Source organism: Hippocampus guttulatus, chromosome 19, assembly GCF_054856545.1.
Source record: "Hippocampus guttulatus isolate MCC_2025c chromosome 19, RoL_Hgut_1.0, whole genome shotgun sequence".
Taxonomy (NCBI): Eukaryota; Metazoa; Chordata; class Actinopteri; order Syngnathiformes; family Syngnathidae; genus Hippocampus; species Hippocampus guttulatus.
Genome location: NC_141279.1, coordinates 5,290,094 through 5,301,916, shown reverse-complemented (window position 1 = coordinate 5,301,916; position 11,823 = coordinate 5,290,094).

The following is an 11,823-nucleotide window of genomic DNA, read 5'->3' as shown; positions in this document are numbered from 1 at the left end:
ACAAGCCTTTTGGAAACATCCATTTCGAGTAGGTAGGGAGGTCTTGATTTTATACAGTCGAGCGTCTCACCCCACTCAAGAAAGAGGACCCCATCGAAGAACGATTACGATTTGAATGAGACAAACCATGACCCGCTTTGATTCATTTTCCGGGCTTTTTAAAACAGCGGCAACTAAAAAGGGGAAAGGAAGCGACATTTCCTCTTGAGAATGGAAGGCTGGGGAGTTTTGAGAAAACACGCTATTTGCTTTGGCTAATTCCTGCAGGAGAGCTTGAATAATGATCCCAAGTAGTCGAAAGCAGGTGAAACAGAGTGTAGGTAGGTGGAAAAAAGGACGTATGCGGCGGATCCGTGAGTGGGAGGAAAAACCTGGAGGTGAGCTTGTGGCCAAGAGTGAAAGAGGACAAGAATGAAGGGAGGGGGACAGGAAAAGACGTCGAATCCAAGTGATGAAAAAGGGATGGAGACGATACTCGAGAATGAATAAGCACATTGCAATTCCTTAATACAATTACCCAATTAAGCCGAGAGGCGGGCAAGTGCCAGCCGCGGAGATTCGTTCCGCTTTTCGGCCAGTTCATAAACCGGCAGAATCAAATGGAAAAGTGCTTGATTGAGTTTAGACAGGATTCATTTTTGAGGAACACTTCTGTCCTTATGTTAGCGGACGTACAACACTTGGACGCTCTGTTCGTTTTTTTTTTTCTCTCGGAGACAAATGGGAACGATGCAGCTGATGAGGAAAATGTAAGCAAAACAGAGGAAAGACGATCCGCGGCACTTATTTCGGCCGCGTCTTTCTTTGCCTTCCCCGCCCGTCCGACCAAGCTCTCATCTCTCTGTCATCATCCGTGTGTTTATACGTCACCTTCCATTAGTCAGACCCGTAAAGTGGCATATCAGAATATCTTGATCTCTTATCCCCATCATCCGCGCCCCCTTTTGCGCCCCGCACTCAGCGTGCCACTCGGCTTAGGGCAAACCTAATTTAGAATTTTCGTTTTCGTCAGCCTCTGGAAGTTAGCACCAAAAAAAAAAAAAAGATGGATGCAGGTGGATCCGAATATAGGACAGCGACTTGAAGTAGAAGGAAAAAAGACGGAGACAAAGATTCAGCTGGAAATACTGACGTCTTTACACCTCAATTCAAATGCTGACGTTTGTATTTTCTTTTTAAGATTAATAAAAATTTTTAAAAAAGCGAAATAAAATGTACTGTGTTTTTCTTGTCAAGACAGTGCATCTGGCTTTCGCTGTGACCAAAAGACGCAGCTGGGAGAGGGTGGGGGCAGGCCGCTGAACTGGTGGGAGGCACGAATAAAGGTTACTGCAAGCCGGCGACGAGGTCAAACGAATAATCAGCGTGCAAAACAAAACACCAACGCAAGGGGAAGGCTCTGATTACACCAATGCCCAAACACAAGCCCAACGCAAAATCAACAGTCCAATCAGAGACTGCGATACAGCCTCGCTGGGTGCCGTGTGAAATGTTGTTAGATGAACTCACGACCATATCATCCTTTTTTTTTTTTAACTTTACTGCTGTTCTTCTCCTGTCTAAATATTGCACATATTCATCTCAAGATGACTCCCTCCCCCGAGCCCCACCCCCAACTGGGCTCTCCTTTGTAATCTCTTCTCACTCTAATTAATTCTGCTGTGAATTAATTACCGGGAGAGGGTGGAATTTTCCCAAAACAGAAGAAGAAAGGGGGCAAATAATAGCGAGGGGATCTGCATTAATCACCTCCCTATTCCTCAGCACGCAAAAAAATAAAAAATCAAAAACAACAACAAAGAATTAGAATCTTGAAAAACACTGATGAGAACACTACAAAAAAATAATAAAACGAACATGGTTGAGAAAACTGTTTACTTCGCCCTCACCTCCGCTGCTGAATCCCCACGAGGACGTGATTAGTACAACAGAGCCTTTCCCCTCTCCTTTTCGTTATTTTTTCCCCTGCAACCTCCTTACGCTACTCGTTCGACTTTGATGATGATGTGGGAGTTGAGGGAGAAGCGCCTTGGCTGGGATATCGCACGATGGGAAGAGCAAACTCTCGATCGGGGGGCCGGCAGGGGCGTCTGTGTAGCTTTGTAGCCGCTCGCTAACTCCCTGGCGTCCTGTCATGACTCATCCCGACGTGAAGCAAACTTCAAAAGTGAAAACTTGAAGTCCAGGCCCCGCTTCACTGATGTTACCTCACGTCGGCATCACCTCACTGTCCCTTCCCTTTCTGCTGTCGGATAAATTTGTTGTTTAGCATCCAAAAAAGAGCCGAACACAACAGGAATGCTTGTCAAATTTCGGGGGATGGGGGTGGGGGGGGGGGGGCTCACAAAAGAATTGCTCAGTGCGGCTAATGCCGATGTTGCCGGGGTAACCCAGTTCGAGTGATAATGAGGGGATATGATGTCAGGAGAGAGCAAACTGATTGGACAAAAGGCCACAAGAGCGTCACACTTTTGGACGAGACAACCAAGCCGGGCAACCGAGGACGTTGTTTCGAGGCCATGTTATTCATATTCAAAAGCGATGACATCTCTGAAGCGAAATGAAGCCGCGCCTCCCCAGACAAAAGTCAACTCCGCCCGGCCTATATCGCAGACGCACGCCTGCCGCTTCTACAAAAGAAAAGGAGTACAGTGTTTTGAATAGCATTTGAATGCCGTATCAGAAATTATATACTTAAAAATAATCATTCGCTTTGGCGCTGTTCAGAAATGTAACCCTTTCATGCGCCAATAACGACAACCTGGAACCTGATCACATGATCAGCCGCCATCCCTGAAAGGGTTCAAAAGGGTAGCGAAACATCTCTTCCATCTTGATTGTTTTTTTGTTTTTTTATGGTCACCCTTTTATTTGACCGCTTCCTTTCATGAATTGTCACGACATATTTAACAAGTCATGAAAGGAACGACAGCATTGTTAAAAACGCGTAGGTCGGATCAAATAAATTTGGGACTCCCATTTGTCCTATGCCACCCTTTTTCCCTAAACTACCGTAAGTATAATTAAGCTACTACTCAGTCGGCTGTTTACCTTTACTCATTTAGTCAAGATTAGCTTTCCTAAGGCTTCCAGCTAAATGTCAACATCTGTCTCCGCATAGCCATAAAATTTGGTGAATAAGGGTTTTCTTCCTGTTGGCGACTTCAAATTACATTTGTAATGAATCCCGCTACAATGTGGTTGGCGCGTGGAGGGAAAGCCTAATTGTAAATCATTGCGTTCTTTCTCATGCCCGGCCAAATGAAACAAAAAAAAAAAAAAATCAAATCGAGAAAACGCTCTGCACTTAAGATGTACTTAGCTTGACCCTCCTGTGCCCAACAGTCCTGCTCTTCCAAAAAGCTAAACACAACTCCTCTCATACATAGAGCACTCTCAAACACAACCGCAGCTCAAACAAATATAAACTGAACATTAAAAAAAAAAAAAAGCACTTCACAAATAAGACGTCGTCACAATGTGCCTGAGGTCACTCGCATTGGCTCATGGTTGAATGTAAACAAACAACTGCAGTTTTCAAACAGCCATTAGCGAGGAACCTACCTTTCCCAGCAAGATAAATCGAAGGAAACGGTTCAAACCGCCCGCCATCATTCAGTCCATTCACACACTCTATTTCATTTTAATGCCTTGATCAATCACTTTAATGTCATCCCTCGCCATATCTCCTCCTATGTGCATTCGTCACCAACGGGAACTCTGGCCAGCCAGTTTGAAGCAAGACGGTAGCTTGCAGACAAAACCGAAAAAAGAATAAGTAGGGGGTGGGGTGAACGTTTGCAATATAATAAAGGAGCCAGAAACAAAGACATTAAAAAAAGAAAGTGCTGCTCAGGGGCCGGAAATCACGCTTTCAAAACCTAAAAACACAATCCCGATGCATGTTCATCCCGTTACAGCACAGAAAAGAAAAAAAAGTGGTCAATTCAAATTGTCTATTTGAAGAAAAACATTTTCATAGGCTTGAGAGGTGATACTAATCAAAAATAAATATGGCTCGAAAAAATTTTGGATCGAGTTTCTTCGGGGGGTGAAAATGTTGCCAGCATATTACAGTAAATGACACTGCTTTGGAATAAAAACTGCAGACGTGTTACATAACTTCTGGTGGGGGTGTTCTTGAATTCCCAAGTTTCTTTTGAAAGAGTATGCATATTAACTCATTCACTCCCAAAGACGTTTTTAAACGTCTTTTCAGACTTGGTCCAGAATTGGCTGGTACTGAATGAGTTAACCATAGAGGATACAGTTTAGACCATCAGAGCTGCCTAACTATTCTTGCCTTTTTGGGGTGGAGGGGGGTTGCCTATTGTCTTACCCTATTGTCAGAGCCGACCTCACATAATTCCTGGGGCAAAGTGATCTCCTAAAAATGCATCAAATGACCGCGGTGCATTCCGTGGAGGAGGCTGGGGGGGTGATGTAGTCCACAGATTTGTTTTAGGGAATCAATGCCAACGGAATGTCCATTAGATTCAAACGTGATTGGTGGTGGTGGTGTAATTGGAGGTCATCAATATTGTTCAAATATGCTCAGGCCTGCATGCGTGGAATAGTTCTGGGTGGTGGTTAGGTCTTCGAAACACCAGACTGCGGGGGAAGGTATTGGACGTCTGAGGTGCATGACCTTGTGTGAATTCTTTCAGAGCGGAGTATTTCACCAGAAATGGTGGACACCAACTTGCGAACTGCTGTCATGCATGACGTCAGAGCGTACGATCCAAAAAGGCTACATTTCCTCGTATGTTGAGCTAAGTTTCAGTTTGCTACTTGTATTTTCGTGATTCTCGTGATGATTGCTTGTGCGGTCTATTTCTTCTGGTCACAGAGACTTCTGTCACGTGACTCTGTTTTACCACCGGGAGACGTTTGACTCCATTTTACCAAGGCGGTCGATTGACTGTACGCAAAACCTCCATGGCTCCGCCCACACAGGAGTACCGTTTTCCAATTGGCTCATTTACAGGAAGCATAGCAGAGCAGAGCAAATTCTCCGGCAATAACCGAACTTCCACATGCCTATTTTATACTTTTGTCGATTTGATATATCGTCATTGAATACTTGCTGAAGTTATTATGATATTGCAAAGTAACAGTTAATAAGCCGAATGCAATTATTTGCTACTCTACCCACGTCTGGATATCGCCAGGTCTCCAAAATGTATTTAGACAATGATATTGGACCTTCAACTGTGTAACAAGATTTTCCCTCAAGGCACGTCTAATATGTTGTGCTCCCAAGCACTGCATAATACGTGCAACCCGAGAACGCAATGTCTTCAGCCACTGCGGCCAGCGCTGCTGCAGATGCATTAAAAGTGAAAAATGACAAGAGGCCTAACAGCTGTGATGTCATTCACCATTTAAGCCCATTAGTGGTTTGGAGTGTTCCACTCAACAATTCTTAGTTCATGTTGTGCAAGTGAAAGCATGTTGACATCTTACTATCACCCCATACGTAAGTTCACACACAGTAGTTGAAGGCGAAATTGGGAGCCGAGGGGCCAAAGTTGGGTCATGGCCGCTCTTTCGGTGAGCATAATACCAATAAAATGACACTTTATAAAAGTGTCAGAGAAGTTACGGGACTGCTCACGAAAGAGTTTCTTTTGAAATTCTCTTTGTGCCACATATACATTTCAAATCCAAACAACGAGCTACAAGTTTCCCCTTTCAAAGCAATCCTCTGGAGTTTAACACATGTGCTTCTCTGGCGGGAACTGTCAGATGCTCGGGGCATTCTGAGCAGCTGCGTTATAAGGAATCCTGCCACACTCTTGTCATGCGCTAGCGTCGTTTGCAGTTCCGGTACGACAGTCCTGGAACTTTTCTGACACACTTCATATAGTGTGCATATAAAAAATACGTACTGTATATACAAAGCGCATGAGTGCATCACCACAAGGCAGTGGATGGTGTCATCGGTATTTATTTATGGCCCACCCAAGACCAAACAGTATTTTCCCTTGTTAGTGTGTTTGGTCAGAATGAAGGATTAAATAGAAAAACAACACACGCAGAAACATTTTTGCCTCAACAGACATCATCAATAATTTTTCCTCTTTTTTTTTTTTTTTTGCTTCATTAAATTCACCTTGGTATTGTTCCATGGAAATTTGAGAAAACTGTATGTGCGTCCTCTCATTGTGGATGCGTAACCCAAACTATAATCAGGACTTTGAAATGAATCAAGCGCTTTACACGCCATGTTTATTCATGCTCTTCGCAACATGAAAGGCTTGACTGAGCAGTAATTGCATCATCATCGCCATCCCGACCTCGCTTCCTCATAATGGGGGTGGGGGAATGGGGGGGAGGGGTCATGTGGTGACTTTGGTCAACTCTCATTTTTTGCCCCAATGTAATTGTCAGAATCCCCAAGATCTTTATCCGTAGAGTATTTCAGAAAATTTCAACTCGGAGCGACTGCCGCTGATTATGAACCACCATCCGAGCGCTTTAGTGTACTGTGCATTTCAAACTTTTGCTTGCAAGGAAAAAAAATCAAATAAAATTGGCCAAACAACAGCTTGTATCGCAAAATGAAGTAAGTCGGGTTACTCTTATTTCAAGGCGCCACTGTGTTAGCAACACAAAGCCTAACTAGGCATATTGTCACGTGTTTGGTGGTTATGTGGTCAGGAGTACCTTGTTCCAATGCGGTGGTGCGTCTGTTGTGAGTTAAAAGGATTCCAGCATCTGTAACACCTCCCTCGTCTGGGCCAAAACCCCCTAACCACAACAATTCAGAAACAAACCTCTAAACGGGGTAGCAACATGCTGCATGTTTGGATCTCCCTCCTAAATATGCTCATTTATTCCCTCCCAAGGGTGAAACAACAGATCCAAAGACCATCTGTTGCCATGTAAGTTAGATAATGCCTCTATTTAAAAAAAAAAAAAAAAAAAAAAAAAAAAAAAGGACCCCACCTTGCTGTTCCCCAAACTGCGCCTGAAGATGACATGCCAAACTGTAGGAGTCGGCGTCGCAGTTTCGAGAAGACGGTGAGAGTTTGTGGCCTCTTTGGAAGCTTCCAAGAAAAATCCACAGCAACCGCAGATGAAAAATAAATAAATAAATAAATAAAAACACACAACAAACTTTAGAGTGTACGAGACTGCCAACACGAAACCTGGGAGACTTTTTTACTTTGACAGATATTTCCTCTAAAGTAGCCATCTGGTACAAAGTCGGTCATATCCGCCAATATCAACTTTCGAGTGTGCCTATTTGACCTAAGATGCTTCTCAAATCTCAATTTGGAGAACCGTTGTTGTCTTTTCTGCGGCAGCGAAACAGCCTCGGCCCAGCCTGAGGTCGTCCACTTCTTTTCACTTCTCTTCATCGCGGTCCAGCGACGTTAAACTCTTCCACATTGGTGGTACAGCATTCACGTTGGTCCTAATTATGTTCACTACGCTGCAGCCTTCTCTGACCGCAGCACCAAAGGTTTACAGTGCTCTCATTATACACTTAGGCTTAGACTCTAAAACCAGGAAACAAGGAGCCAATAAGCCGCCGCTCCAAAAACCACACCACTTCCTTGCCGTATGTTTAAAAAAAAAAAAAAAAAAAAAAAAGTTCCCTCTCCAAGTTTGCCCCCCTGCGACGATTGTCAAACAATTGAAGGTGACGAAAAAGAACAGCAAAGGTTAGACGGAAAGTGATTTTATTTTGTTATGATTATTTTTGGGGGGTAATCAATGCAACATCTAATTACTGTCCTTTAAGGGGCAGGACACATCAATGAATTGAAGACTGAACTGTAATAAAAAATTTTTAAAGGGACTCCATTCGAATTTCAATTTTATTAGGACGACCAGACGTGGATTTGAATCTTTTTGGAAATTTTCAGAGCTCAATCTTCATAGTTTTGTGAATTAATTTGAGTCTGGCAAAAAAATAAAACATAAAAATAAGTGAACATGCCTCTTGAAATTTTATAGTTGAAAAGATAGCAATTTATTTTCACCTTTTCATTTTAACTAATAGTCATTGTCTGAGTAAGTGGGTTTGCGAGGTGGAGTTTGTTGCTGCAAAATACAAAAACTTCACCTCCCACCCCAAAAACCCACAAAAAAACCACCAAAGACACCATGAGAAATGACAACAAAGGTGATGTAACATATGACAGCAACAGCAATAAACCTCCGGCCGGCAAGAAAACAGGAATAAATCCAAAACAAATTGACACGGCGATGACGAAAACCTGGACGACGCGGCTGGCTGGAGGGCCCAAAGATTGACACAAGCAACAGGTGGCGATGAACACCTTACCAGCCGATGACGCAACGCGGGGACACGGGATTAGAAGACATAACATGAAAAATAAAATGAATCCAATCGTGAAAAAAAGTCGGCAAAATTACAGATGCTGACATATTTTTGGATTTTTAGTTCTTTTTTCATACGTTGGAAATTTTAGGCTCTGAAAACATGTTGTGGGTTTCCTACCGTTCATTTGTTCAATCCGCTTCAACAAGGACCAGGTAGAGGAACGATTATTCATATAAATGGCTTTCATGTGTAAAAATAAAACAACAACCACAAAAAAAAAAAAAAAAAAAAAAGAAAAAGGCCGCCTAAACAAACTAAATGCATCACTGTAGGCGAATCGTTTTTATAATCCCGCTTCTGGCTGCTGTTGAGGGCACAATATAGCCAAGTAGTCATTTAGACAGCGCTCTCTTGGGCTTCATTACACAGAGTACGTCAATTCCAGCCGTGACCGTCCCAATGAGATGTTATTGGCAGTGTTGGGCCTTTGTCTATTGTTCGCTGACCTATGTAGGACTAGCATTAGCAAAAAAAAAAAAAAAAGTATACATACACCACAGTTTTCATAGGCATGGCACAGCAGTGGCTTATCACGATCACGAGTACATCCGTGGGCGCTGATAAAGAACCAATCGAAATATCCAAAATCTGGCAGAGAATTTGTCTGCGCGGTGCTCCGAGGAGCCAAAGAACTTGCATTAGTCGAATTAGAGGGTATTTGAGAACAGCTCAGCCTAAGCCAAGACTATTGGACATACTGCTGAGGATTACAACCCGGCCTGTGGCCCCCGGCAGTCTTTTTTTTTTTTTTTTTTTTTTTTCCAGGCCATTTCTGCAAGAGATCAGCCTCGAACTGGCTGTATACCATTGCCCCTAAGTGCCGCAGAGGGAGGGAGCGGTGCTGAGCCAAGTCCGCCGGTCCACTGGCAACATAGGCTGGCAGTCGAAAAAATAAAAAATAAAAATGTAAAAAGCTCCATTGGTTTAAGAAGAGCCAAAAGGAGATGATTGGCCTCGCAAATTAGAGCCACTCGTCAAAGCACATGGCAGCGCTTCATTCTTTACCATTCGTCACATCAAAACAGAAACCGTGTATGCGCCGCAGCAGCGAAAGCTTTTTGTCAATAATGGTGGCTTTCTCAAATTGGTCTCTACGTTTTTTTTAAAAAAATGAATTCAATTAAATTCTGCAGAGAGAGAGAACTAAAATGTCATCAAGGTTGAATAGGGGGGGAAAGATGGCCCGGTCCCAGAAACTAATCTCGAGTCCTCCAATACTATTAATCCTTTGTGCGTTATGCTACGGCCTTCGTAGGCACGCCCCCTCCGCCATGACCGACGGCAAAATGACGATTTGCACCTTATATCAATTTCTATAATTGTTTATTTCTAAAATGGTCATATGTTGCTGTGCGGTCGGATGTACAGTACGAACCCTTTGAGGGACAGCGGTTACTACAGTGGACAGTTTATCGGGTTACAGGTTATCATTTTTGGGGGGGGATCATGAAAGGGCAAATAGACAACGATGTAAATCAAACTTGGCTTTTGTTCAAAATGTATTGTTCAGTGCGTTGGATTGTTTAATAATGGGGAACAGTGGCCGTGTCATCAATTGGATTTGGTCTTTGTTCGGAGAGTTTTTAACTCTGGATCTCAATCTTTCCCTCCACTTTCTAATCCGCTTATCCTCACGAGGGTGGCGGGCATGCTGGAGCCTACCCCGGAGTAAACCGGAGTGCGCGGAGAAAACTCACGCAGGCACGGGGAGAACATGCAAACTCCACACAGAATCGAACACTGCAACCTCTGCACTGTGAGGCGGATGTGCTAACCAGTCGTCCACCATGCCGCCCTCTTTCCGAGTCATAATAAAATATTTATCGATAAGCTTGCACGGGCCAAATTTCAGTCTTTTTTTTCAATTTTCAAACTCAGAGTGTCTCCCCCCCACCCCCACCCCCTCCCTCAGAGAAAATGTCACCAAGATGGCAACCACTTGTCATGTTGCAAATCTTACTCGGGTCTCTCAACAAAGGACGATAAGGCCCAATAGTCCCAAAGGGTTGGTTGATACAAACGGCAGGAAGAAAAAGATCAGGTGGGAGAAAATAGAGCTGTGTCCCTTGCAGAGCCTTTCAGAGTGTTTTGTTCTAAGCCAGGGATCGAATTGCAGCACTGAGCCCCACCAGCCGCATTTCTTGGAGCGCCCTTCACAATATTCTGCCAAGATTGTGTCAATAGTCGGCGGCGGCGTCCCAGTCCACTGCCTGATTTTCACCACACACTCTGACACGCACACACAGGCATAAACAGCCCAGTGCACAGATATCCGACAAAAGAGACTCTCACATAACCTCATTTGTGCATGTTGACGCTAAAAACAAGTGGCATGATTTTGCAAGGGAATACAAAGATAGACACAATCTATATTTTTTTTGTCCCTCGGAGTTAGACGCAAAGCCACGATTTAATATTACACAGTCGGGATAGATGATTCATCTGAAATTTGATTGCAAAGACGTACTCATTTTATTAGTGTTGTTTGCGCGTGTTTATGGAAGTATCAGTTTCCATGTTTATTTCCTTTTTCTACTTCATGCATCTGATTCCCACATATTCTTGCCTCCTGAGAGATCCATTCACATCACCGTGATATCATTTTTCGGCTGTCCTCAATTCATCTCAGTTTTTGGCCGATTCAAAGTTCTGGGGCCGGTGCTGACTATAAACTGGAGTCGCATCCGTATCCCCCTCATCCAAAGTTTCAGGCTTAATCTGGTGTCTAAATTCCAGCTCCTGTGCCAAGCCTCAAGATGATCCAAAGTCCAAGGGGAAACCAGGTCTAGGTTGGGTCCAATGTTTACGTGTATCTGGATTTAATCAAAGGCATTTGGCCTCGGGAAAACACACAACAAAAACATTTCAGATTTACTTTGACACCAGATGGGAGCAGAGAGAGGAAGAAGACATTCACACGCAAAATTCCACAGACAGACGTATTTCGATGGATACCTGCTACGTAGTGTCAAACGGTAATCCCACTGTACCATAGAGTACATCCCGATTCAAGAAAGTATTCAATACTTAATTTGAGGATTTGACATCAGAGCTTTGGGTATTTTTTGACTTGAGGGACTCTATTTTCATGCCCAGTGCATAGTGTGGGATAATTTTGCGCAGAGGTGGGGTGGACCTTGTTTTGGTATTTTTGCAGGTACGTGGACGCCGCTGTGGGTGTGAACACAGCCGACTTCATTTGCTGCCAATAGTCCCTGACGTGGCATAAGGAAAAACTGATTCGCTGTAGTTTTTGGGCAGTTCAAGGCCCTCAACTTACATTTATGAGGAACAGCAAACAGACCCCCATGGGCCAGGTAGGTCACAGATATGATTTACGGAATGATTCAAAGTTTTCAATGCATGCTTTTGTCATATTTATGAAAAAAAAAAGAAAATAGATCCCAAGGAATCTGGATGCAGAAAGTACTAGCTTGGTGTGAATAGAAGTGCTAATAGTTGTC